Source organism: Saimiri boliviensis, chromosome 3 (genome assembly GCF_048565385.1).
Source record: "Saimiri boliviensis isolate mSaiBol1 chromosome 3, mSaiBol1.pri, whole genome shotgun sequence".
Classification (NCBI taxonomy): domain Eukaryota; kingdom Metazoa; phylum Chordata; class Mammalia; order Primates; family Cebidae; genus Saimiri; species Saimiri boliviensis.
Genome location: NC_133451.1, coordinates 149,583,498 through 149,610,775, shown reverse-complemented (window position 1 = coordinate 149,610,775; position 27,278 = coordinate 149,583,498). Strand labels below are relative to the sequence as shown.

At 42.9% G+C, this 27,278-nt stretch overlaps 1 long non-coding RNA gene across 7 annotated transcripts in view; it reads left to right on the top strand.

The window, feature by feature from the left end:
* Nucleotides 1–24,398, top strand: part of LOC120367761 (uncharacterized) — a 65,328-nt gene extending 40,930 nt beyond the window's left edge. For 4 of the 7 annotated variants that reach the window (XR_012517002.1, XR_012517003.1, XR_012517001.1 and 1 more), the window contains 4 exons: nt 7,637–7,685; nt 9,471–9,582; nt 9,942–10,027; nt 21,671–24,398. This is a non-coding gene — a long non-coding RNA (uncharacterized LOC120367761). Of the gene's footprint in view, nt 1–7,636; nt 7,686–9,470; nt 9,583–9,941; nt 10,028–10,849; nt 10,905–13,252; nt 16,663–21,670 lie in introns of those variants that run through there. The other 3 variants (XR_012517000.1, XR_012516999.1, XR_012516998.1) reach the window with 3 other exon arrangements.
* Nucleotides 24,399–27,278: the final 2,880 nt, after the last annotated feature.

Genomic DNA, 27,278 nt, shown 5'->3' with positions numbered 1-27,278 from the left:
AGAAGTGATTCTTAGCTTAGGCAGGAGAGAAACTGGACAAAGAACGTCTCATTGCTGATAGGTCCAGGGAAGGCTGTTTAGTAACTGAGGGAGAATTACATATTTTATATATATATATATATAATACACACACACACACACACACACACACACACACACATACACACTTTTTCTTTGAGACGGAGTCTCGCTCTGTCACCCAGGCTGAAGTGCAGTGGCACAATCTGAGCTCACTGCAACATCTGTGTCTTGGGGTCCTTAACCCATTTCTCTCTAGAAAAATTTGAAAAGAAACCTGTAATATCTCACCAGCTGAAGATTTACCGTGCACACAGGTGCATTTTCCAGAAGCAGTTGCATCATGAGGCCTGTCTAGCCCTGCTTCTTTGTAAGAAGCAGACTGGGATCATCAGGGTCTTGTGGGTAGGTACAGATGTATAAATAGGAAAGTGAAACTCGGAATACACAAACAAAATGAGAGGGTGGTTGTTTACATTATAAAAGGATTCTTCAGTTTAGTGAAGAAACCAATGTTGAATTCCTGGAAATAGCAGCTTATTTATTTGACTAAGTGATTGGGGTCAGAAAACCCTCAAACTGAAATATTTACAAACCAATTTGTCCCTTTGAAGATCAATGAGAAATTATGGTAAATTCTTGCTAAGAGGATTATGTCATCAGTGAAGAAAGAAAATTGTGTTTACTCCCTCTTCTCAAATCATCTTGAAATGCCACGTTGAGAAACACGTCTTTGGTATGAAGCCAAGCACACTCGTGCCCGCAGTTGCCATGTGGAACAGTCTGGATCGCAACTCACAGAATTAAAATCAGAAGACACTGGAGCTGTCAGCATTTGCATAAGCTCGGGAGATAAAGCAAGTCTGTTTACAGACAGGCAGCCAGACCCATAACTTCTCATTGACAAACAGCACACACACACAATTGCTTTTCAATCACAATACTGAAGGTTGAAAGGCATCGATCGGAAGGCACTGTAAGCCTCCAGTGATTATAAGCAGCCACTTAACTCCAATGTTGGTTTTCTAAATGATAATTAAATTTGACATAAAAGCACATGGCTATTGGAGGAGAAAAATATGGTAGGACACATAACCTGAAACATTGTATTTCACCAGAAAATCTTAATATTCAAAAGGAAATGTTGTAATGGGCATCTGTAAGTTCTTTGGAGGTTATGTGCTTTATGAAACTTTTACAGACTAGTTAATCACACATTTCTAGCAGATTTATTGTAAATGTACAGACAAAATTCAGTTTCTCCATAATGAGAAAATTCTATACAGCAACAGGTAACTAGATTTGTGTCAATCTTAGATGTAGAACAAGAGACCAAGAGACAAGTAATTTCTGTCACCAGAGGGCACCAAAGCTCAAGTTGCTAGGAAAACTGAAAACCACAGGGTCACAGCATCAGGGACTAGAAAAATCCCTGAATGATCATTCCTGTGGTCTGCAGATAAGACCTCATCTAATTATTTCAAAGGACTGAGCATGTTTTCTACAGGAAAGAACTTTCCTAGCTTGTTTTCATAGGTTATTCAGTTATTTAATACTTTCCCAGCCAAGAACTTCTCAATATCAGCTCATGAATTCATCTATCTCACATATATTTATTGAGCACCTGCTATGTACCAAGCCCTGGGGAAGCAGTGGTGGCAAGAAGGCAAATTTCCTGTCCTCCCTTTAAAGTCTAGAGGTTGAGACTGACTTTAAACATCGAGTGTGGTGAGGATTATGGAAAGAATGATATTGGGACCCTGGGAGCAGCTAGCAGGGGACCTAATCTTGTCCATGAGGTCATGGAAGTGTGTTGGCTTCGTGTGGCTTCTGTAACAAATCACATGGCCAGGTGCAGTGGGTCATGCTTGTAATCCCTGCACTTTGGGAGATCAAGGCGGGAGGATCACGAGGTCAGGAGATCAAGACCATTCTGGCCAACATGGTGAAATCTCGTCTGTGCTAAAGTACAAAAAGTTAGCTGGTATCCTGTACCCCACAGAGGGCATGCCTGTAGCCCAGCTACTCGGGAGGCTGAGTCAGGGGAATTGCTTGAACCCTGGAGGTAGAGGTCGCAGTGAGTCAAGATTGCACCACTGCCCTTCAGCCTGGCGACAGAGCAAGACTCGGTCTCAAAAAACAAACAAACCCAAATTATCACAAGCTGGAGGGCTAAAAACAACAAAAAAGTTATTCTTTCACAGTCTGGAGGCCAGAATTCTGAAATAAGGTTTTGGCAGGCTGCACTCCCTGGGAAGGCTGCTGGAGTCGGTTCCTTCCTTCTCCCTTCCTGGGTACCTCCAAGCCCTCTCACCATGCCACACTCTGCCTCTGCTGTCACATCACTGCCTCCTTTTGTCTGTGTGCCTTCTTCTTCATGTGTCTATGCAATAAGGATACGTGGGATTGTATCTAGGACTTGTTGTGGACTGAATCATGTCCCCCTCAAATCCATATGTTGAAACCCTAACCCCCAGTGTGCCTGCAGTTGGAGACAGGGCCTTCAAGGAGGAAAATGTGGTCACAAGGGTGGGGCCTTAATCCAAGAGGACTGGTGCCCTTATAGGAAGAGGAAGACACCAGAGACCTCTCCTCCCACTGCGCACGCACTGAGGAAAGACCATGTGAGGAGACAGAGAAAAGGTAAGCCAGCAAGTGGGGCCTCACCCGAAGCCAGTCCCAACAGCTCCCTGATGTTGGACCTCCAGACTCCAGAAACCAGAGGCAAAATTTCTGTTGTTTAAGCCACACTATCTGTGGTATTCTGCAAAGCAGCCCGATCAGACACTCCAGGAAAAGCTTTTCAGACACAGGACCCATCCAGACACTCCAGGAAAAGCTTTTCCTCTCAAGATCTTTAGTTTAATCATGTCTTTTGCCATATCAGATGATAGTCACAGGCTCCAGGGATTAGGATGTGGACTAGTTTTTTTTTTTTGTTTTTTTTTTTTTTTTTAATGGTGGGGTTTCACCATGTTAGCCAAGCTGGCCTCGAACTCCTGACCTCAGATGATTCGCCCACCTTGGCCTCCCAAAGTGCTGGGATTACAGAGATGGGCCACAGCACCCAGCCTTTATTTATTTACTTGTTTATTTTTTTGAGACAGAGTCTTACTCTGAATGCAATGGCTCAATCTTGGTTTACTGCAACCTCTGCCTCCCAGGTTCAAGCATTTCTCCTGCCTCAGCCTCCTGAGTAGCTGAGACTACAGGTGCCCACCAGCACATCTGGCAAATCTGTGTATTTTTAGTAGAGATGGGGTTTCACCATGTTGGCCAGGCTGGTCTTGAACTCCTGACCTCAAACGATCCGCCTGCCTAGGATCACAGACGTGGGCCACTGTGCCCAGCCTGAATGTGGAATAGCTTTTGTGGAGGGGAGGAGTAAGGGGATCATTCCACTCACTACAGAAGGCTTCACACGGAAGGGACATTTAAGCTGAGACTTGAAGCCTGAGTAAGGGTTAGCCTAGCGGGGGGAAGGAGAGGAGTACTGGAGGACTGCCCAGACAAGAGCAAGGAGCACAGCGAGGCCCCGGAGTGAGGTGTGCAGTGCAGCAGAGAGTGCAGAGGAGCGAGGCTGGTGCTTGGATAACGGGGGCCAGATTGTGCAGAGCCCTGGGACTCTTCTGAGCCCTGTTGGGAGGCTGCATTTTCCCTTAAGTCTTAGAGGGTTTCAGATGAAGGGGAGGGAGGGCAGGACACAATCAGATTAACGTTTTATAGATTCAAAGCTGTGTGAAAGAGCCAGGTAGGAACCAGGGAGACCAGTTAGGAGGGTTTTGCTATACTTAAGCAAGGGCTGGTGGGGATTAGAAATAGCTAGCTAGATATCTAGAGTGGAGAGCTGAAGACTTGATGATTGACTGGATCTGAGGAGTCAAGAGAGGGAGGCTTTAGGAAGAACTCCTAACTTCGTGGCCTGAGCAACAGGGTAAACGGTGTCGTTATTACTAGGAGCGAGGGAGCGTGCAGGGCTGAGTTGGGCGAAAGGAAGGGCTAAGGATGATTTTCTTGGGAATAGGACGAGTTGAGCTGTTTGAAGGAGCTGGCTTCAAAAAGAGGTGTTCAGTGTTTAGTTAGCTACACGGAGCTCTGGAGAAAAGTCTACCCTAGGGAAAAAGGACTGAAGGTTGTCAGACATCAGGTAGTAAATGAAACCTTGAGAGAAAACAAGCACAGCCAGGGAGAGCTGGAAGAGTGAGAAGAGAACGCAGGACACAGCCCTAAGAAAAACACAAAACACTTTATTCGAGCGTAGAGGCGTCTAGGCGGGAGACTGAGTCTGAGCCCTAGAGGGCACTTGGGTTACAGAAAGGAAGAGAGCATGGAGTCTGTAGAAACAAATGTTACCTGGAGGCAAAACAGATACAAACCAGAGTGTTCACTGCGTTGAACTTTATCTGGGTCAGTGGGTGGCTCTGGGTGCAGTGGAGAGATGAAGACCCAGTTGCTGTGGGACTCGGGAGGGCTGCAGAGGGAGAGAAGAGACGCCTCTCCATGGAGAGGAAAGAGACAGCTTAGGAGTCGGAGGGAGTTTTGACAAGAGGCTTTGATTTTACCTTTACGATTGGGAAAAAATAAATGTGTTTAAGTGCTGATGAGAGAAGTCTACAGAAAGGTAGAAACTGATGATAACACGAGGAGCTAGGCTCTCCCTGAGCAGGGAGTTGAGGAGCGGTCCAGCATCCAGGAGTTGGGATAGATGAGCGACCTCGTATCGAAGGGAAGAGAGAAGACGGAAGCAGTGAAGAGATGTGATGGCACATGTTCCACGTCTTCTTTTCCGGGAGCATCTATGTCCTTCTGATGGGGTGGGGTGATCTGCTGAGAGGCTGTGGTGGGGGTGACAGAATTGAAGGGTGGAGATTTGAAGTAGAAGATCAGGAGGGTTGACTCAAGAAGCAAGATGGGGCTGCAGGGGTCAAAGAGATGCTGCCTGGGAAGTAACTGAGTCGCCTCGTTGGAAGTTTAAAAAGTTCCAGTTTTCTGATTTCAGAGGAGGAGTGGATCTGGGACAACAAGGTCAAGGTGTGTCATTGGAGGCCTTTTTTTCATTTTTCTTGCTGAACTCCCCTGGCTGGAACCTATAGTACCACCTTGAATAGAAGTGGCAAGAAAGGGGATGTGCAAGCAGCAGGACGGGGTAGTGCAGTGTGGTGAAGGGTGGCAGGGAGTGAGTCAGGACTGTTTCTTTCTGTTTCTTTCTTTCCTTCTTTTTCTTTCTTTCTTCTTCTTTCTTTCTTTTTTTTTCTTTCTTTCTTTCTTTGTTTTTTTTTTTGAGATGAAGTCTTGCTCTGTAGCCCAGGATGGAGTGCAGTGGCACGATCTCAGCTCACTGCAACCTCCACCTCTGGGGTCCTGGTTCAAGCAATTCTCCTTCTACCTCCCAAGTAGCTGGGATTACAGGCATGAGCCACCATGCCTAGCTAATTTTTTTTTTTTTGTATTTTTTTAGTAGAGACGGGGTTCACCATGTTGGCCAGTTTGGTCTTGAACTCCTGACCTTGTGATCCACCTATCTCAGCCTCCCAACGTGCTGGGATTACAGGCACGAGCCACCACTCCCTGCCAGCACTATTTCTTTTTAAGTTAAAAAAACAATAGTATTCCCAGAGGCTTCATTCTGCAGATTTGTGCTTTTAACTCATAGGTGGCTGAAGGGGAAAAGCAAAGCAAAGAAGTGGGGAGCTCAGGTGTGATGGGTCCTTGAGGTAGGGGCTTCAGGTCACCTAAGATGCTGATGGGACTTGAGGAGGCGAGAGATCAAAGCCAGAGCCCGAATCTTCACTGGAAGACTACATGGAGCAGTTTCGAGGCGAGTGAGGCAGTTCTGGTCCCAGGAGGCTGGGATGAGTACAGGAATGTGACCCTTGGCTGACCGTGGTCTGCAAACCAGTCTAAGAAAGGGCTGTTTCTTCTTCTTTTTTTAAGTGGTGATAAAAACCTAATTAACCAGATGCCTTAGCATGAAAAATTACCAAGAATGATCTACTGAGTGATCTAATCAATTGTGCAATAAATGAATCCAATTGCAACAGGAAAAAAATCTTCAAAACAGTCAATATGGTTGTTTTCATAAAGACATTTATTGAATAAATGTCAGTGACTTCACTTTAAGGCCAAACACAGTTTTACATTATAAACTGGTCCTCATTATCCATTCTTTGACTCCCTTTTCTAAGTGTGTATAATCCAGACTTCACTAAATCTCTACTTTAAATGGCAAGTTAAGCCTCATAATTCATTTCTGTTTTAGTGGAAATGGAACAGAACCAACCACTGTACTCTTCATAATAGGTTGTAATATCCGTATTGAAGACCATTGTTAATTTCCCATATCCTGCCTTCTTTCTTCCAAGCCATATCCTGCTTCTGTTGCCTCTTTCACAGAGCATCTATTTCTCTACCCCTTAATAATTTTATATATAAGCCAAAAAAAATCTCCTTGTTAAGAAACAACAGATTTTGGCCAGGCACGGTGGCTCACGCCTGTAATTTCAGCACTTTGGGAGGCCAAGGCGGGCAGATCATGAGGTCAGGAGATCAAGACCAGCCTGGCCAACATGGTGAAACCCCATCTCTACTAAAAATACAAAAATTCAAAAATTAGCTGGGCATGGTGGCGGATGTCTGTAATCACAGCTACTTAGGAGGCTGAGGCAGGAGAATCGCTTGAACCTGGGAAGCAGAGATTGCAGTGAGCCAAGATCACGCCACTGCATTCTAGCCTGGTGACAGAACAAGACTCCATCTCAAAAAAAAAAAAAAAAAAAACAGATTTGATAGAACCATGTATTTACTAAGAGTATCTAAAGGCAGGTCAGTACTTTAACAGTGGAGTATTATGTCTAGGAAAATTTCTACTGGAAGAAGGAATTATTATTAATTATTTACAGATACCATTCTTGCCATCTTATGGTAAGCCAAGGTCTCTTCTCTGGTATTCAGCAGAATGAAACCAGTCCAGGATGAGTGTTTTGTTTTGTGTTGTGTTTACAAACATCTCTGTTGGTTAGAAAGTTGCGGCAGTCACAGCTACTATACACCGTTAGGTGCGAACACACAGTGTGCCAGGTTCTGGGCTAAACATCTTACATACATCTAATTTAAACAGCACAAAGCCCCCATGAGGTCAGTATTTTTATTATCCCCTTTCTATGGACAAGGAAACTGCTTAGAGAGCTTAGATGTGTGCCTCATTGATACAAGCAAACAAAAAGTGAAACCTGGATTCAAAGTTAGATCAGTCCAAATCCAAATCCATGCTTTCAATAAATCGTTTGCTGCTGTGATAAAAATTAAGGGTGTGTGTGTGTGTGTGTGTGTGTGTGTGTGTGTGTGTGTAAAGCGGGGAAGGTAGAGGGCTGGGAGGCTGTGGGGTAGGGGTTGGGATAGGCAAAGAGAGAGAGAGAGTAAAGGGAGTGGTGAGAATTTTGGAAACAAGTAAAGCAGGAGCATTCTTTTTGATGCTATTGTTAATGGATTTGTTCTCATTTGGGGGTTGTTTATTGTTAGTGTATAGAAATAGAATTGATTTTTATGTATTCATATTGTATCCTGCAACCTTGCCAAATTCATTTATTAGCTGTAATCAATTTTTTTTTTTTTTTTGCAGATTATTCGGGATTTTTCTGTAGACAAGGGTATGTCATCTGCAAATAGAGGTAACTATTTCTTCCTTTCTTTTTCTTTTCTTTTTTTTTTTTTGAGACAGAGTTTTGCTCTTGTTGCCCAGGCTGGAGTGCAGTGGCACTATCTTGGCTCACTGCAACCTTCATTACCACGTTCAAGAGATTCTCTTGCCTCTGCCTCCTGAGTAGCTGGGATTACAGACATATGCCACCACTCCTGGCTAATTTTTTTTATTTTTAGTAGAGATGTGATTTAACCATCACATCTGGTGATGACCAAGCTGATCTTTAACTCCCAGCCTCAGGTAATCTGTCCGTCTTGGCCTCCCAAAGTATTGGGATTACAGGTGTGAGCCACCGTGCCTGGCCAACTATTCCTTCCTTTCTAATGGGCTGCCTTTTTTTTTTTTTTTTTTTTTTTTCCCTTGTTGAACTCCCCTGGCTGGAACCTACAGTACCACATTGAATGGAAGTGGCAAGAAGTGGGTAGTGCAGGCAGCAGGACGGGGTTGTGCAATGTGGTGAAGGGCAGCAGGGATTAATTGAGTGAGTCAGCACTATTTCTTTTTAAGCTATAAAAGCAATAGTATTCCCAGAGTCTCCATTCTGCAGATTTCTGCTTTTAACTGATTGATCAAATGAGTCACAGAGCCATCTCTAATTGTAAGCAAGACTGGAGAGATGAATATTAACTGAGCATATTGCTACCTGGTTAAAAATGGACGTTGCATTGGTAAGAAAGAAGGGGAAAATGGATACTGATTAAGCTACTAGCTATACCTGCCAATATTATTGAGAAGAAAAAAATCGATGTCTGAGTCAAGAAAAAGGGCACTGTTTAGCCAAAGGGAAGAAAAAAGATCCTGTTTATGTATCAAAAATTTAGATTTTCTTCTAGTGCTATGTATGTTTTTGAGGTTTTTCATGGTTAACTATGGGTAAGTGTTTCCAAAGAGGGTGACTTATTGGGGAGCTCTCCCGGGTTTACATGGCAGAGTAGTTCTTTCCACAGGCCACGCGTTGCTGCTCTGATGCCTCAGTTCCAAGGTCTAAGGCAGGGGCCGGCAAACATTTTTGTTAAGGAGCCAGATAGCAAATGTTTTAGGCTTTGTGGGTTACATGGTATGGCAGGCTGAAAAATGGGCCCTCCAAAACATGTCCACCTTCTAATCACTGGAACCTGAGAATGTGTCACTTCACTTGGTGAAAGAGGATTTGTAGATGTGAGTAAATTAGGGATTTTGAGATGAGATTTTATCTTGGATTATTGGGGTGGGTGCAGTGTAATTGAAAGGGTCCTTATAAGAGGGACACAGAGGGATTAGAGAGACAAATTGTAAGATTCTGTGCTGCTTCCTTTGAAGATAGAGGAGGGGGCCCAGAGCCAAGGAAGGCAGGTGATCTCTAGACGTTATAATAGACAAGACAAAATGGATTTTTCCCTAGAGCCTCCAGGAGAAATGCAGCCCTGACAACACCTTGATTTTTTGATATCTGACTTCTAGAACTTTAGGAGAATAAACTGTATTATTTAAGCCACTAAGTTTGTTGTACTTTGTTATGGCAGCAATAGGAAACAAATAGATGTGATTTCTATTACAACTACTTAATTCAGCTATTGTACCAAAAACAGCTATAGACAATACATAAGTGAATGGGCGTGCTGTGTTCCAATAAAAGTTTATTAACAAAACTAGTAGGCAGGCTGGATTTGGTCCATGGGCTATAGTTTTCTGACTCCTGATCAATATAATCTCCAATTTTGCAACATCAGTTTGTCTCTAGTGTTTTTGTTTATTTGTTTGTTTGTTTTTTGAGACAGGATCTCACTCTGTGACCCAGGCTGGAGTGCAGTGGCATGAACTTGGCTTTGACCTCCCAGGCTCAAACGATTCTCCTGCCTTAGCCTTCTGAGTAGCTGGGACTACAGGTGAGTGTCACCGGGCCCAGCTAGTTTTTTATTTTTTGTGGAGATGGGGTTTTGCCATGTTGCTTAGGTTGGTTTCGAACTCCTGTACTCAAGTGATCTGCCCGCCTCAGCCTCCCAAGGTGCTAGAATTACAGATGTGCACTACTGCACCCAACTGTCTCCATTTTTAAAATTAAAATACATAGTGTTCTAGTAAATATTCTTGTGGGTAATTTATTGGACCTATCTTAGATTACATATCCAGAATAAATTCTAGAAATGAAATTCCTGGTCTTCTCTGAAGAGGGAATTGAGTGGGAAAAAAAAAGAAAATGAAAAATATATTCTTGGTCAAAGTGTGTGTATCTTTTCTCCCCTAGTGACCTCTGATGAAGCCACAGTAATCCATATTCCCAGGGGAACACAGGTGGCCTGCCTCTCTGCGTGCTCGGTGTGCCAATTCTTGGTAAGGAGATATAGGGAATGGAGTGAAACATTGGATTAATGACTAATATTCATATTTTATACACGAATTTAAGATATTGGAACAGGTTATTTCTCTGGAAACCCTGAAGTTGGGCTGTTTAATATGCTATTTTAAATATAGGCAACAGAAAACAAAATACAAAGTCTAATTTCTGACACTTTAAAGTGTTGGCGAAGTGTCCTCCTTATTAGTATAGCGGTGAGTATCCTCCCCTTTCATAAAATGTTGGCAACTAGGCTGGGTGCGGTGGCCCATGCCTGCAATCTCAGCACTTTGGGAGGCCAAGTTGGGAGGATCACTTGAGGCCAGGAGTTTGAGACCAGCCTGGACAACATAGCGAGACTTTGTCTCTCCAAAAAGTTTTTAAAAATTAGCTAGGTGTGGTGGCATGTGTCTGTAGTCCCAGCTACTTGGGAGACTGAGGGGGAGGATGACTTGAACCCAGAGATGGAGGCTGCAGTCAGTGAGTCAAAATCCCATTACTGTACTCTGGCATGGGCGACAGAATGAGACCTCATCTCAAAAAAAAAAAAAAAAATGTTGGCAAATGATTACAGTCTTTCCATTTCACTCAGCCCCTATACCAAACGTGTTCATAGTTGGGACAGCGTTAGCATTTGGTTCTCTTAGTATTGGCCCGTTGTCAATGGAAAATGGCTGGTTACATGTGATTTTCTCATTAATTGTCTAAACTGAGAGTGAAAGGATAATATTTCTGTGATGTGCTCTTGACCATCTTATTTTTTACTATAAGAGAACCTATCCTTGTATTCACAACTTTATTCTTGCTGATCTCTACAGGAATTTCACTTTGGAGTCCCTATTTGGGGAAGTCAGTATGCAGGAGAAGTGATTGGTAAATTCATTCTTTGCTATTTGGAGGAAAGAAAAGTCAGTACCTCCTATTTCCCCATAAAATTCCATGTGATTCTAAGATCACTCTAATTATTCTGGTTTTAGCAAGGATCCGCAAATTGGGGGTTCTATTCAGATCAGCCAAAAGTCCTTATAAAATTCTTGGGGGCACTCCACTGCCACAGTGTTGGGATCCTGCATTAAACTGGGGCATTGGGGCATTATAATAAATAGAATTGCTGGGAGCTGAACACAGGCAGTTTGATTGCAAAGCCCTTACTTTGCACTGTGGATTATACTAGACTGTCAATAGATGCAGTCTTCTTTTATCCAATCAATCAATCAGTCAATCAATTCATAAGGGTGTTAATTTACTGGGCGTGGTATACATCAATAAGGAAAACAGATAAACTTCCTGTTTTGTTGGAGATTTACTTTCTAGTGGGGATGAAGTGGGAGCCAAGACAAAAAACAACCAACAATCCACATACTAATCTTATTAATGTAGTAAACATAATAACATATAAACATATTAAGTTAATCATAAAATGTTAGAAGGTGTTAAGTACAGTGGGAGAAGAAAGGAAGAGAGCAGGGGAATGGGGATTGGGAGTGGGTCTACGTAGACAGGCTTCATTGAGAGCCTGGCATTTGGACAACGATTGAAGGAGGAGAGGGAGTTTTTTGGATTCTTATCCAATTCCTCTTTTTCTACACTTGTAAAAATTTCTCAGTGAAATTTACACCAGTATAATATCTGCTACCTACTATTTATAGGGTGATGTTGTACTTACAGTACCATCTGTAGGCTGCTTGAAATTTTTATTAAGCGGAGGACCCAAACTTAAATTATCAAGTTCCTGAAAACTGTAACCAATAATATACAACTTGGTCTCAATTATTTGGACATTAGGTGAAGACAGAGATGTGCCTCCCCACCGCCTCCAGTATGTCTGATTTATGTGTGTATGTGGACTGAATCCAAAGGCTATCTATAACACTCAAGGGGAAGATAAACAACCAGGGTCCGGCGCGGTGGCTCACACTTGTAATCCCAGTGTTTTAGGAGACTGAGGTGGGAGGATCACTTGAGGCCAAGAGTTCAATACCAGCCTGGACAGCATACTGAGACCCCCATCTCTACCAAAAAAGAAGAAAAAAAGATAAGCAATCTTAGGTAACTGACCTAGGGAAACAGAAGAGAAGTTACGGAAAAGTAAAGCCAAACACATATTTCTTCTCTGGTCTTGATTGTTGTGCAAAACTCTTCCAGTGAAAAAGCATAACAATACATGGGAAATATTGTTTTGTATTTGTTTTCACTTTAGATGCCTGGTATCTTGACATAAAATATGCATTGAACTGATAGATATAGATATAGATATAGATATAGATATAGATATAGATATAGATAGATATAGATATATGCTGATACATATACATATATATATATATATATATATATATATTTTTTTTTTTTTTTTTTTTTTTTTTCTCCGAGATGGAGTCTCACTCTGTCATCCAGGCTGGAGTACAGTGGCACCATCTTGGCTCACTGCAACCTCCGTCTCCTGGGTTTAAGCGATTCTCCTGCCTCAGCCTCCCGAGTAGATGGCATTACAGGCACCCACCACCATGCCCAGCTGATTTTTGTATTTTTAGTAGAGATGGGGTTTCACCATGTTGGGCAGGCTGGTCTTGAACTCCTGACCTCAGGTGATCTGCCTGCCTTGGCCTCCCAAAATGTTGGGATTACAGACGTGAGCCACCATGCCTGACTTTGAGATGTTTTGATATGTCAATTATTACAAAAAAGGAATCAAACTGGCATCTACATATAAATATCTAAAAAATAAAATAAAATAAAGGCTGGGTGCAGTGGCTCATGCCTGTAATCCCAGCACTTTGGAAGGCCAAAGCAGGTGGATCACTTGAGGTCAGGAGTTCAAGACTAGCCTGGCCAACATGGTGAAAATCCATCTCTGCTAAAAATACAAAAAAAAAGAGTATAGCCGTGGCAGTGCACGCCTATAATCCCAGATACCCAGAAAGCTGAGGCAGGAGAGTCGTTAGAACCTGGGAGGTAGAGGTTGCAGTGAACCAAGGTTATATCACTACATTCCAGCTTGGGCAACAGAGTGAGACTGTGTCTCAAAACAAAAACAAACATAAAAACAAAAAGAAAATACATATAAATGTCTCAGCTAACTACCTACTTTGTTTTCTTCTTTCACTGGAATTGTAAGCTCCATGTGGGCAGAGAATGTGCTTGTCTTGGTGATGCTCAATACTTATTTGTTGAATTCAAGGGTGCAAAAAAGAAAGAAAATTTATCTGTTATGTTTGCAGTGAAAAAGAAAAAGAAAGGAAGGTACAAAAAAGGAAAAAAGAAGAAAAGAAATTTTAAAAGCCAAAAATAAATGAAGAAAAGAAAGGAAAAAGGAGAAGAAAGAATTTCATTTGTTTAGCTGCCTTAAGTTAGATACATTGAGTGGCATTTGAATAGAGGACAGTAATGTGAGATTTTGCTGCAAGGACAGAATGTTTAACTTTGGTGCTGCGTGTATACTAATCATTTTTTTAACTGTGACAACTGTGAAAGAGGCATTTGTGCTTGCAGAAAGTGACATGAATTCACTGTTTTGCTAGTATGCTAGTGCCTATCTTTGGGAGGTAAAAATCAGGCAATAGTGATAATTTTTATGAAGGTATTTTTTCTGTACATCATGTCAATCAAGGTTTGACCCATATAGCCATTTGGGCTGGGAAAAAATTCTTTTACGAGGCCTTTTCAAATTGTAGAAATTAATTTAATTATTTGTGACCAGGTTGGAAAAAAAAAAAAGGTACAGAATAGGAAAGAATAGAAAATGCCTGTGTGCCTTGCATGTTGTTAAGGTGAGCATTGTATTGTGTATTTTGTGTACTGGATTATGAGGAAAATGCATTTCTTACTATAAAAATGTTTTAAAGATTGAAATTCAAGCTTTAAATCAATTAAGTGATTGAATTAGGGTATAAGTGTGAGCTCCAGATCGTGAGTAAGCTTCCGAAATCCTTCTGAAGCTCATATTATATTGAATTATAGTAGAGAAACACTGAGTGAATATCCGTCCTGGTTCAAATCTAACCTCCACCGCTTCTCAGCAGTGTGATTCTGAGCCTTTTTTTCCTTACCTATAAGATGGTAGTGTCCACTTCATAAAGTTGTTCTGAGTATCAAAAAAGAGTTAATATATGTAAAGTGCTTAGAAGAGTGCCTGGCTACAGTAAGAACCGCAGGAGTGTTGGTGGTTATCACTATTGTTGTGATGTGATGCTGAACACTGCGAGAGATTTCACATACGATGTCTCATCTAACCTGAGACTATGTATGAGTTTTAGTGCACATAATACTTTACACCTTATCTAAAGTAGAGCCTGGCTAGTTGACTTTTAAGTAGAAATACCCAAGACCTTAAAAAGCAACCATCTTCCAGCCCAGCAGTGATGCACACCTGTAGTCCCAGCTACTTGGAAGGCTGAGGTGGAAGGATCACTGGAGCCCAGGAATTTAAGGCTGCAGCCTGTGATGATTTCTCTTGTGAATAGCCTCTATCCTCCAGACTGGGCAACATGATGAGACATACCATCTAATGAAAACAAACAACAAAAACCTTAATCATCTCCTAACTGTTCTTTTACATTAGATCCTGTTTAGTAACTTGATAATTTATAAAGAACAGTTCTGGGGCTGGGAAGTCCAAGATCAAGGTTCGAGCGGTTTTGCTGTCTGTTGAGGGCTTGTTCTCTGCTTCAAAGATTACACTTTGTTGCTGCATCCTCACATGGTAGAAAGCGGAAGGGAAAAAGGCCTAGCTAGTTCCTTTAAGTCCTTTTAGAAAAGTACTAATCTCATTCACCAGGATGAGGCCCTCATGACTTAATCACTGCTACAGGCCCCACCTCTTTTTTTGTAGTTGTTGAGATGGAGTCTTGCTCTGTTGTTCAGGCTGGAGTGCAGTGGCAGGATCTCGGTTCACTGCAACCTCCACCTCCTGGGTTCAAGCAATTCTCCTGCCTTAGCCTCCCCAGTAGCTGGGACTATAGGCATGCACCACTATGCCGGGCTAATTTTTGTATTTTTAGTAGAGATGGGGTTTCATCATGTTGTCCAGGCTGGTTTCAAACTCCTGATCTCAAGTGATCCACCTGCCTTGACCTCCCAATGTGCTGGGATTACAAGCATGAGCCACTGGCTGGCCAAAAGTCTCCACCTTTTAACACTATTGCCTTAAGGTTTAAGCTCTAACAATTTTAAAGAGACACATACATTCAAACCATAGAAATTACATATACTGGATCTAATTGATCATCACATTAATCCTTTAGGGTAGATAGATGGGTGGTACATGATCTGGGGAAGTAGCTACCGAATGGCTGCTCACCTTAAAAACATGTAAGTTTGGCCAGGTGCGGTAGATCACGCTTGTAATCCCAGCGCTTTGGGATGCTGACGTGGGTGGATCATCTAAGTTCAGGAGTTCAAGACCAGCCTTGCCCACATAATGAAACCCCATCTCTACTAAAAATACAAAAAAATAGCTAGGCATGGTGGCACAGGCCTGTAATCCCAGCTACTCGGGAGGCTGAAACAGGAGAATCACTTGAACCCAGGAGGCGGAGGTTGCAGTAAGCAGAGATTATGCCATTGTCCAGCCTGGGCAACAAGAAGGAAACTCCATCTAAAAAAAAAAAAAAAATCTAAGATTGTATAAATGGAAAAGGATGAGTGTCATCTATTTAATGCTAAGAACACAGCAGAGGTCTAGCTTTTCTAGTTAATCTAATGGATATAGGTAGCCCAGAACCGTACAATTTGGCCATCTCGTGGATAACATTTGCTGTTTCACTCATTTCACTTAGGTTGTATAGTCTTCCAATGTCTGCAGTTCCCTTAATGGCCATTAGAGTTACAGATGAGAAAAAAAATCTTCAGAAAACGGTGTGAATAATGGGAGCAAGAGAAGGAAAAGTTCCTGGTTATAGCCCACTCATATATTTTTGAAATATAGGTCAGATCTAGAGGAAATGAAAGAAACTTCCTGTTGAATTTTCATTTATAGTATATGTCTGGAAATCTTTAAATGCAATTTCTTGGTGTAAAATAAACTGCAGAAATCTGGAATGTGTCAGTCTGCTTTATGTTTATTGAAGCCATTCTATTTGAAGCTGAAATGTTGTAAAATTATATAGTGGAGTGAACAGCTACAATTAGTTTAACAGACACGACCATATTCCTCAATTGAAAGGCTGTCAAGGCCTCAGCAATCAGACAGAAAAAAGATCCAGGAATCCCATAAATCCTGTCTCCTAGGAAAAATAATATTTCCCTTTGATTGCTACACATCCCTTTGCATATGTTATTACCTTCTACCCTGCTTTTTGTGATTAACAAAAAGCACTGCCCAAAGAGAAACAGCCACAAATAATGTTTTAAAGAATTTTAACTGGTTAGGAGAACTTGGAAGTTTCAGTGACCCCAACCAAGCATTAAAAATAAAAACTGGTTTGGCCGAAACTATGAAAATCTCACCACTATGGCAAACATCATTGTTTATTTTCAGTCTACTTTGATTTTGGATTTTTCTTCTAAACCGAGATGAGAACCCTGTTGTTCACATTTGTTAAAGTAATGCTGCTTGAGGCTGGGCACAGTGGCTCTTGCCTGTAATCCCAGCACTTTGGGAGGCCAAGGTGGATGGATCACCTGATGTCAGGAGTTTGAGACCAGCTTGGCCAACATGGTGAAACCCCGTCTCCACTTAAAATACAAAAATTAACTGGGTGTGGTGGTGGGTGCCTGTAATCCCAGCTACTTGAGAGGCGGAGGCAGGAGAATCTCTTGAACCCAGGAGGCGGAGGTTACAGTGAGTTGCGATTGCACCATTGCACTCCAGCCTGAGTGACAGAGTAAGACTCCATATCAAAAAAAAAAAAAAAAAAAAAAAAAAAAGGAACTCTGCTTGATAGATGCTACTTGATGTCACTTGTAGCAGACACTGTTGACTGTCTCTGCAGCCAATGGTGGGAGCCCTGATTCTGTGATTATGCTCCTTTACATATCCATGTGCTCTTCTAAGGTGACCTTGATTCCCATCCAGGGGTAAGTCATGATGTTGCTGAGCCAATCGTGGCAATTCCATTTTCTTTTTCAGTGACTGGCTTAAGGAAGGTCTCTGATCTAGTAAGTCACGAGTGATGGTCCCCCGGGAAGCTTCTGGCGAAGCCTTCTCTTCTTTTGGGGGATGTTGTTATATCTGCATATGATGTGTGGAGGGGTGTAGCCATCTTGTGACTGGCACAAAGCTGAGGAAAGCATTGAGGAAAGCAGAGCAGACCGATGGAATGAATCTGGGTTCTTCATGATGTCATTAAAGCATCAAACTTTGCAGCAACCTACATTGAGACTGTTTAAAAATGTGAGATAATTAGTTTTTCTTAATGTGTAAGTCAAGACTGTCTGTTAGTTGCTTCCCTAGACACCGTAACTAACACTGCCAGAAAGAAAATGTCTATATTAAGGCTCTTGGGGTTAGAGACTTCACGGGCTGAGCTAAGACTGGGCCTCTAGGAGACTAAAACGGCAGCATACCATTAAGCAAAGAGCCCTGGACTTAGAGTCAGAAAAACTAGCTCCAAATCACTCCTGCCATTTATTATTTGTGTGATCTCAGGCAGATAATTTAATCTGTCTGAAACAGCTGGGCACGGTGGCTCATGCCTGCAATCCCAGCACTTCGAGAGGCTGAGGTGGGTGGATCGCCTGAGGTCAGGAGTTCGAGACCAGCCTGACCAATCTGGTGAAACACCATCTCTGCTAAAAATAAAAATAAAATAATTAGCCAGGCATGGTGAGACACACCTATAATCCCAGGTACTAGAGAGACTGAGGCAGGAGAATTGCTTGAACCTGGGAGGTGGAGGTTGCAGTGAGCCGAGATCGGGCCATTGCACTGCAGCCTGAGCAACAACAGAAGCGAAACTCCGTCTCAAAAAATAAATCTGTCTGAATCACATATTAACAATGTTAACTCACAGTCTGGCTCTGAAGGTTTAATGAAGTGCTATGTGACAGGCCACCAGGTGGAGTCTCCTTGAGGGCAAAGTTTGTGTGGTGCTCCTCTTTGTATCCTTATAACCCCAAATACTTTTACAGCACCTACTCTGTGCCAGTGTTTGCCACAGTGTAAGCATTTATCATGTAAGAAATCCCACCCTAAGACAGATCATTGCCTCACAGCTCAGTGGATATGCTGTTTCTCCTAGGGCAATTAATAGCGGGGCCTTCTCAACTTGAGCTCACTGCAATATCTGCCTCCCATGTTCAAGTCATTCTTGTGCCTCATCCTCCTGAGTAACTGGATTACAGGCGTGTGCCACCAGACACATCTAGTTTTTGAATTTTTAGTAGAGACGGGGTTTCACCATGTTGGCCAGGCTGGTCTCAAACTCCTGACCTCAAGTGCTCTGCCCACCTCAGTCTCCCAAAGTGCTGGGATTACAGGCGTTAGGCACTGTGTTCAGCCTATTACGTATTTTAAATTTTTTCAGGTATTAACTCATTTAAATCTCACAATAACACTGTGTGAATGATTTCCCCTCTTTACAGATGAAGAGAGACTCAGAGAGATGAAGCTTTTCTTCATCGGTAAAGAGGGGAAATCATTAATACAGTGTCATCCAGACAGGAAGTAGTATGAAAAAATTTAAGGCCAAAATTTGGACTCAGGGTCTTTCAGGGTCTAGGGTCTCATTTACAATATATTCTACATACTAGGGGCTCAGTATTTGTTAAATGGATGAATGGTACTCACTAGTGGTTCAATTAATGTTTACTGGGAAAATGGGGTGTAGTAGTTGAATAACAATTTTTTTTTCTTAAGAAGAAATATTATATTGTGATTTTTTTTTTTTCTGTTTGGAAACAAAAAGGTTTTTCCAGATTCAGCAAGTTTCCACTTAGGGGGCATTTTTTCCATGGTAAAGAGAGTGGCCACCAAGGCCACCACCTGCAAAATTAGGCCTGGACACAGTGACTGTTCCCTCTCAGGTCCAGAGAGTCTCTGAGATGAATAATGCGCCTAGTTTCTCTATTTCATCCTCTCCAAAATGGCCTCTAAGAGCACATGCTGGGACTCTCCTGGCTACTGGACCACAAAGCCACACACCTTGACTAGTCCTCAGCTAAGGCTGGTTGGGAAGACGAGTTCGTCTCCCACTCTGCACATCCTGTTGACTGTGGTGTTGTGGTCAGCATCAGTACTGCTCTGCTCAGCACACTACCACCCCATCCACCTCGTTAAAAGCCATGGGCAGCAAACAGTCCTAAGGAAAGAATTCCAACAGCGACATCAAACATGCAAATAATGAAAGTAAGAAATCCCACCCTAAGACAGGTCATTGCCTCATAGCTCAGTGGATAAGCTCTTTCTCCTAGGACAATTAATAGCAGGGCCTTCTTCAACTTCAAGAGATCAAGCTGACTGCCCAGTGGGAAAGAGTTGGTTTGGGAAGGAAGTCTTCTCCAGAGTGACAAGGGACATCTTAGAAGGAGGCCACCTCCTCTTCTTGCCAAGCCACACATTTAGTTTTTTTTTTTTTTTTTTTTTCAGAAATCCTATCACCTCTGAAGCATGTGGCCTTCTTCCTTTCCTCTCCATGCCTCCATACTTCATCCCCGCAACCCCCGTCTTCCTAGGGAAGCCACAGTTTTCATTATTTGTCTAGAGTTATTATAGTATGCAAAAAGCCAACCCTAGAATTGGTCTGTACAGAAATATTGCTTTCAAATCACTCCACATTCCACAACTCGTCTACCTCATAAATACAAATGAAGCAAGAAGTTTTGTAGTAGTTTTGTAGAACAAAGGACCCAGTAAACATGAAACTCTAAACCAGCACTGTTCAATAGAAATACAATGCAAGCCACAAAGCAAGTCACCATATGTAACTTAAAATTTTCTGGTAGCCACATTAAAAAGTAGAAAATAACAAGTAGAATTAACTCTAGTAATCCAATATATTTAAAAGATCATTTCAACAGGTAGTCAACATAAAAATTATTAATGAAACATTATATATATATATTTAATAGTACATCTTTGAAATCCGGTTTTACACTTAAATCTTCATTCAGACTAGCCACATTTCAAGTACTCAGTTAACCACATGTGGTTAGTGGCTATCATACTGGACAGCACAGCTCTATACTATTTATATCTTTTCACATATTATTCTAATTTTTCTGAACAGTTGAATGTATTTTTGCATGAATCTAACCAGTGTGTTTAATCTCTCTTGGATTCTTTTCCTGTGAGTTATTATATTATAGGTCAGTTATATTTATATATTGCATGCTTGTGTGTATTTAAATATATAATAAAATACTTATCTCTATGATGTGTATGGTCTATTTACATAGGCTGCCATTTAAAAAATTGATCTAATTATCTTCTGTTGTATTTTTTTTTCTTTTTTGGGGCTTGAGGGGTAGAGTCTTGTCATGTTGCCCAGGCTGGAGCACAATGGTGTAATCTCAGCACACTGCAACCTTCACCTTCTGGGTTCAAGCGATTCTCATGTCTCAGCCTCCTGAGTAGCTGGGATTACAGGCGTGTGCCACCACGCCTGGCTAATTTTTGTATTTTTAGTAGAGACAGGGTTTCACCATGTTGGCCAGTCTGGTCTTGAACTCCTGACCTCGTGATCCACCCACCTCAGCCTCCCAAAGTGCTGGGATTACAGGCGTGAGCCACCGCGCCCAGCCAAGCATCTGGGTAATTTTCCGTTGTTCTCTGTTACTAGTATTACTGCTATGAATGCCTTTTTCTTTATAGTGGAGTTAATTTTTTTCTCTTTCTGTCTCTCCTTTCCTATTCTACAGTTTCTTTTAAGATTACAGAAAGTGAAGTTGAGAAATCTTCCTTCCTCAGTTGGTCCAGGAAGGGAGTTTGGGTCCATATCTTTTCCACTATATAAGCCCTACCTAAAAACATCTACATTTTCTGTGACAAATTAAAGTTGGTTGCCAAGGCTGGGCCCAAAGTAGATAATCCAGGAATGTGTAGAGAAAGAACAAAGGATGTCAATGGGGAAACTTGAAAGTGTTAAGCAAACGCCTTCTTTCCTAAAGGCTTCTGCAGGAGAAAAGAAAAGCCCCCTTCGTTCTGAAGTCTAAAGGAGAGGATGTAGCAGCAAAATGGAAAACACACGCATGAATATGGATATAGTTTTCCACACAGCCCCAGTGACTCAAAGATGACAAGGAAAAGATGATTATGGCTCTTATTACAAAGGTGATGAGCTGGATGTAATTAGGGATTAAATCTGAAATTCCCAGTACATACCCAGCAACTCAGGAACTTGACAAGCTGCCATTGCTCTGAGACCCCTGGAGGAGCAGTGTGGCCAGCTTACCCGGGGAGAGGCATCTGGGGGACCTGCCCGTAGCAAGCCACTCATCGTAGTGCTAATAAGCAGAGGGCCCTCTGTGAGCGGGCTGGTGGTGTCACTTTCTCTTTGTTGTGCGTGCATCAGCTGGCATCCTGGCAGGGTGGTAACTTGTCAGGAAGGAGACAAGTTGCTAGGTAACCAGGGAGGATGAGGGAAGCGTCCTCCGCCTTCCCCAGAGACAGAGTGCGAAGGGAATCCAAGAAGGATTTGGATGTTAAAAAACAAAAACAAGTGCTACCCTAAGGAATAACAGGTAATTTTTTTTTTTCCCAGGGGCCAGCTGGTTGGAAGAGAATTGCTGTGAGTTAGAGGTGGACTGAGAGGAAAGCAAAAGAAGGTGTATGGTCAGAGAGCAAAAGAGGAAAAAATATGAAAAAGAGAAGAAGACGACTGTGGGAAGGAAAATTTTTTCATCAGCTCTGGAAATGGCCCATTGCAGGATGGTGTCCTAGAGTCTGCATTAACTAAAGGGAACTCAGGGGGTCAAGATCGTCTGTGCAAAAAGCATGCTAGCGTCGTTCTACAGGTGTTCTTTCTAGACTGGCCACAATTCATCTGGAAACTTGTTGGAAATGTCATTCTCAAGCCTCATCCCAGGCCTCCTGCTTCAGAAATGTATTTTGTTTTGTTTGTTTGTTTGTTTGAGATGGAGTCTCGCTCTGTGGCCCAGGGTGGAGTGCAGTGGCGCGATCTTGGCTCACTGCAACCTCTGCCTATTCCAGTGATTCTTCTGCCTCAGCCTCCAGAGTAGCTGGGATTACAGGTGTGTGCCACCATGCTTGGCTAATTTTTGTATTTTTAGTAAAGGTGGGGTCTCACCATGTTGGCCAGACTGGTCTCAAACCCCTGACCTCAAGTGATCTGCCTGCCTTGGGCTCCCTACGTGCTCGGATTACAGGTGTAAGCCACCATGTCCAGCCTCAGAAATGTGTTTTAAGCCGGGCGCGGTGGCTCAAGCCTGCAATCCCAGCACATTGGGAGGCCGAGGCGGGTGGATCATGAGGTCAAGAGATCGAGACCATCCAGGTCAACATGGTGAAACTCCGTCTCTACTAAAATACAAAAAATTAGCTGGACATGGTGGCACGTGCCTGTAATCCCAGCTACTCAGGAGGCTGAGGTAGGAGAATTGCCTGAACCCAGGAGGCGGAGGTTGCGGTGAGCCGAGATCGCGCCATTGCACTCCAGCCTGGGTAACAAGAGCGAAACTCCGTCTCAAAAAAAAAAAAAAAAAAAAAAAAAAAAAAAAAAAGAAATGTGTTTTAACTAGCCCCCCAGGTGATTAAAAAACATAAAGAAACAAGACAGATTTTGGAGGTGTTAGGAGGGGGACATTGAAGCAAAAACTTTCTAATTATTATTAGAAAAAAGTTACTTTCCTGGAAAAGTTAAACAGGCAAGGAAGTTTATCTGAAGTTATTGCAACAACTAGAGCTGTGTGAACTCAAATCTGCTGATGCAGAGGGTGCAGTGTTTTTAAAGGCTGGGGGTGAGCTAGTGAAACATACTGGAGGATGTTGTGGAGAGGTCGTAAGCCATTCGTGTTTGCTGATAAACTTCTTCTGTCTTATGAGGGGGTGGTTTTATGACTTGGAACAGTGTCCTGCTGAAGTCAGACTCCCACAAAGACCTTCCACAAAGACTGGGTGACGGGGCGCCCTCTCGTTTGAGGATCACATTTCAAAGGGAGGGCTCCCAGGTCCTTGAGAAAGACATTTCCTGGATTGTAAAACTGGCAGGAGGCTTTTAAAAAGATTTACGTACATCTCAGAGGGGCAGAGAAAAAACGTACAATGACAAGATAAAAGGGAGGTTAGGAAGAATTCTTCCTAAAGTTCAGTCAAGCTGAGGGGACATGAAGATCCTCTTGGTCAGGAGGACAAGGGGACTCTTGGCAAAGTCAAGGGAATGTTTTCCTTTCTTTGTAAGAATTCTCCTGCTTCTTGTAATCTTAACCCAGCACCTCACTGCATCTGACAGAACCATATTGGAGGTGACAAGGATGAATGACACCTTATTCCAGAAGGAGATTTCTTCAGGGCGACAGAGAGGAGGAGGAAGGAGGGAGTGGTGGGAGTGGAGAAAACCAGTGAGTACAGAACCTTCTCCCTCTCAGCTGCTGCTGGTTTCATTTCCTAAATGGGAAGACAGAACAGGATATACAGACAAGGAGGGCAGCTTGGGTTTGACTCACTTGAGTTGCTTGAAAGTTTTTCTGAAAAGCTGATAACATTTGCTCAGGACACAGGCAGCTACAGTTAAGATCACAAGCCCATCACTGCCCTGGCCACTTCAGCCTTATCTATTGTGTTGCATGAACAGTTGCAACCCCCGCATGGCCCTCTTCCTGAGGGATTTGGCCAAGATGAATTGCCCTCCAAGAGTACGACCTTGGCCTTACTTGAAGCCTTCATGCTTCCTGTAGAGCTGTTGGGGGCATGGTCACCATTGTATTTGATATAAGAATTCCTAGGCTGGGCACGGTGGCTCACGCCTATAATCCCAGCACTTTGGGAGGCCGAGGCAGGTGGATCATGAGTTCAAGAGATTGAGACCATCCTGGTCAACATGGTGAAACTCCGTCTCTACTAAAAATACAAAAATTAGCTGGGCATGGTGGCGCGTGCCTGTAGTCCCAGCTACTCAGGAGGCTGAGGCAGGAGAATTGCTTGAACCCAGGAGGCGGAGGTTGTGGTGAGCCGAGATCGCATCATTGCACTCAAGCCTGGGTAATAAGAGCGAAACTCCGTCTCAAAAAAAAAAAAAAAAAAAAAAAAAAAAAAAAAAAAATCCCTGCCAGACATATACTTTATGGAATACTATGCAGCCATAAAAAACGAGTTTGTGCCCTTTGTAGGGACATGAATGGAAACCGTCATTCTCAGCAAACTGACACAAGAACAGAAAATCAAACACCACATATTCTCACTCATAGGCGGGTGTTGAACAATAAGAACACTTGGACGCAGGGAGGGGAGCGTCACACGGTGGGGTCTGTTGGGGTGGCTAGGGAAGGGACAGTGGGAGGTGGGGAGGTTGGGGAGGGATAACATGGGGAGACATGCCAGATATAGGTGATGGGGGGATGGAGGCAGCAAACCACCTTGCTGTGTATGTACCTATGCAACAATCCTGCATGATCTGCACATGTACCCCAGAACCTACAGAACAATAAAAAAAAATCCTGCCAGAAGGGCTGCTCTTTCCACCCCTGTTGCCTGCCATGGTTGTGTCTCTTCCATATAGTTGGTGACTGAGCATTCAGCACTGATCAGGGTTGAGTACTCCAAAGGACAAACAGGCAATTGCCTAGTGATCTTTTGGATTGCCTGCGCCCAACTTTTGGAGGGCAGGAGGAGGCCTTGTCTGCCTTTTTTTTTTTCTTTTTGAGACAGAGTTTCATTCTTGTTGCCCAGGCTGGAGTGCAATGGCACGGTTCAATCTGTTCTCTTGCCTCAGCCTCCCAAGTAGCTGGGATTACCAGCATGCATCACCACGCCCAGCTAATTTTGTATTTTTAGTAGAGACAGGGTTTCTCCATGTTGGTCAGCCTGGTCTCGAACTCCCAACGTCAAGTGATTCACCCTACTCAGCCTCCCAAAGTGCTGGGATTACAGGCATGAGCCAAAGTGCCTGGCTGTCTGCTTTTTTTTTTAAGTGTACCCATAAAAATATTACTAGTTTTGACACAAAAAGCTGTACCTCCTTCACTGCATTTAGGAGTTTGAGAATCACTGCTGGAAGAACTGTCATAAAGTTGGCAATTTTAGTAATACATAAAGATGTTAATTTAGTCATAAGTTAAATTATCCAGAGAACATCATCTAGTACATGGTAACCCTTTTTGGTTCAACTTCTAACCACCGAATACAGGACAAATTCCCATTTGTGACAAATATTTACAAAATGTCCAAACCAACATTTTAGGGTTTGAATTAAAGAGAAAAGATGAATTCAACTGCACCATAAATAATTTACCAAAGGGATTATTTAGTGAGGGCTTACTGTGGGCTTGGCAGGCACCTGGCCAGACACAGAAATGCCACGACCACAGAAATGCCACAACCACATTGACCTCCCACAGCCTTCTGCAACCAGGATGGCTTCATGATGACCAAGAGCCCAAGAAGCCTGAAATTGGCCACACAAAAATAACATTTTCTTGACATACAGTTTTAAGAGGCCCGTCTAAAAGACACTATTTTTTAAATTAAAACAAAAACAATCAACATTAAATTACTCCCATTTTCAGCTCTTTGCCTGGTAGAATAAAATGACTTTCCTTATGATATAAACTCTGAACACATCAAAACCAAAGAACAATCTGAAGAAACTGGTTTTAGCTATAAGAAGAAAAGGCTGGAAACAAACGGAGCTACATGCTCTTAAGTGTCTTTATTCCATGTAATTATGAGGAGCAACAGGGATGCTCTTGAAATCATTTGCATTGGAAAATAGGCTGGAAATTGGCCTTGTTTAAACAAGCACTCCCTGTCAGTGCTGCCTGCCCTTACCCCACCCTGGTTTGGCAGCAGCAACCTGCCCATATGAGAAGCAGGCACGTGAGCCATTGCTGCTGAAAAGGAGCCTTTGAGCTGCTCAGCTGTTTAATTAATGCCTTGCTCCCCTAAGGTTAGAAAGAAAAGGAGGGGAAAGAATTCATGAGTGACACAGCACTTTGGGTCCATAATATGCTTGCAAAGAAGGACGCAAGGTGTACTCGCTGGGTACTGTTCAAATCTCTCGTGGAATCTTCCCTAATCCCCGGCGTTCGGCGGATCACAGCGAGGCCTCTGGCTGCAGAGCCGCTCTCAATGGGTTGATAGCAACAGGAAAGACTCTAAAGCTTCTTTTGATCCTAGCATAAATCAGAAGGGAAAAAAATCCACAAGTCCCACCATGGAACAGTAGCTATCTAAGCTGGGATATTTTAGAACTAAGCAACCTTTGAGAGGACTATGAGGTGACCCGAGATTAAGGCAGAGCGCTCCTGACTCCAGCAGCTGTCCTTGCTTGAAGCAGAGGACTTGCTTCAGGCTGACCACCAGCCAAGAAGCCAGGGAGTGAAGGACAGAGAATAAGGATGGGGAGGGGGTGTGTGGCCGGTGAGAACCAGTGTCCTCTACTGTGACAGATTGACATGTGCCACATAGCCCCCTTCTTTCTTTCCCTCTCAAGTTAGAGCCAGACCTACCCACAATTGTGAAGAAAAGTACAAAGTGCAAGTTCCCACCTTTATTATTACCATTGACCCTTGAACTGTACAGTTCAACATGGGTTTGAATTTCAAGGGTCCACTTACACTTGGATTTTTTTTCAACCAAAGCAAATTGATAACATAGTATTCCCAGGATGCAAAACCTGAGGACTGGCTTTTCACATGGGTTCTGCGGGACTTGAGTATGAACTTGAGCATGCTCGGATTTGGATGTATGTGGAGATCCTGGAACCAATACCCTGTGTACAACCAAGGATGACTGTAGGCTTGTTTGTTTTCTTAACCACCCTATGTTAGGCTACTCAGGCTGCCATGACAAAATACCACAGGTTGGGTGGCTTACATGGCAGAACTTTCTTTTCTCACAGTTTTGGAGCCTGGAAATTCAGGGTCAAGGTACCAGCAGGCCTCTCTTCCTGACTTGCAGATGGCTGCCTTCTTGCTGTGTCCTCCCATGGCCTTTACTTTTGGTGTCTCTTCCTCTTTTTATAAGGACACCAGTTCTACTGGGGGAAGGCCCTCCTCTTCTGGCCTTATTTCATCTCAAGTGATCCTCAAAGTTTCTTTAAGGAAATCACTTCCTTAAAGGCCTTAACTCCAAACACAGTCACCATGGGGATTAGGGCTTCAACATAGGGCTGTTGGGGAGGACGCAGTCTAGTC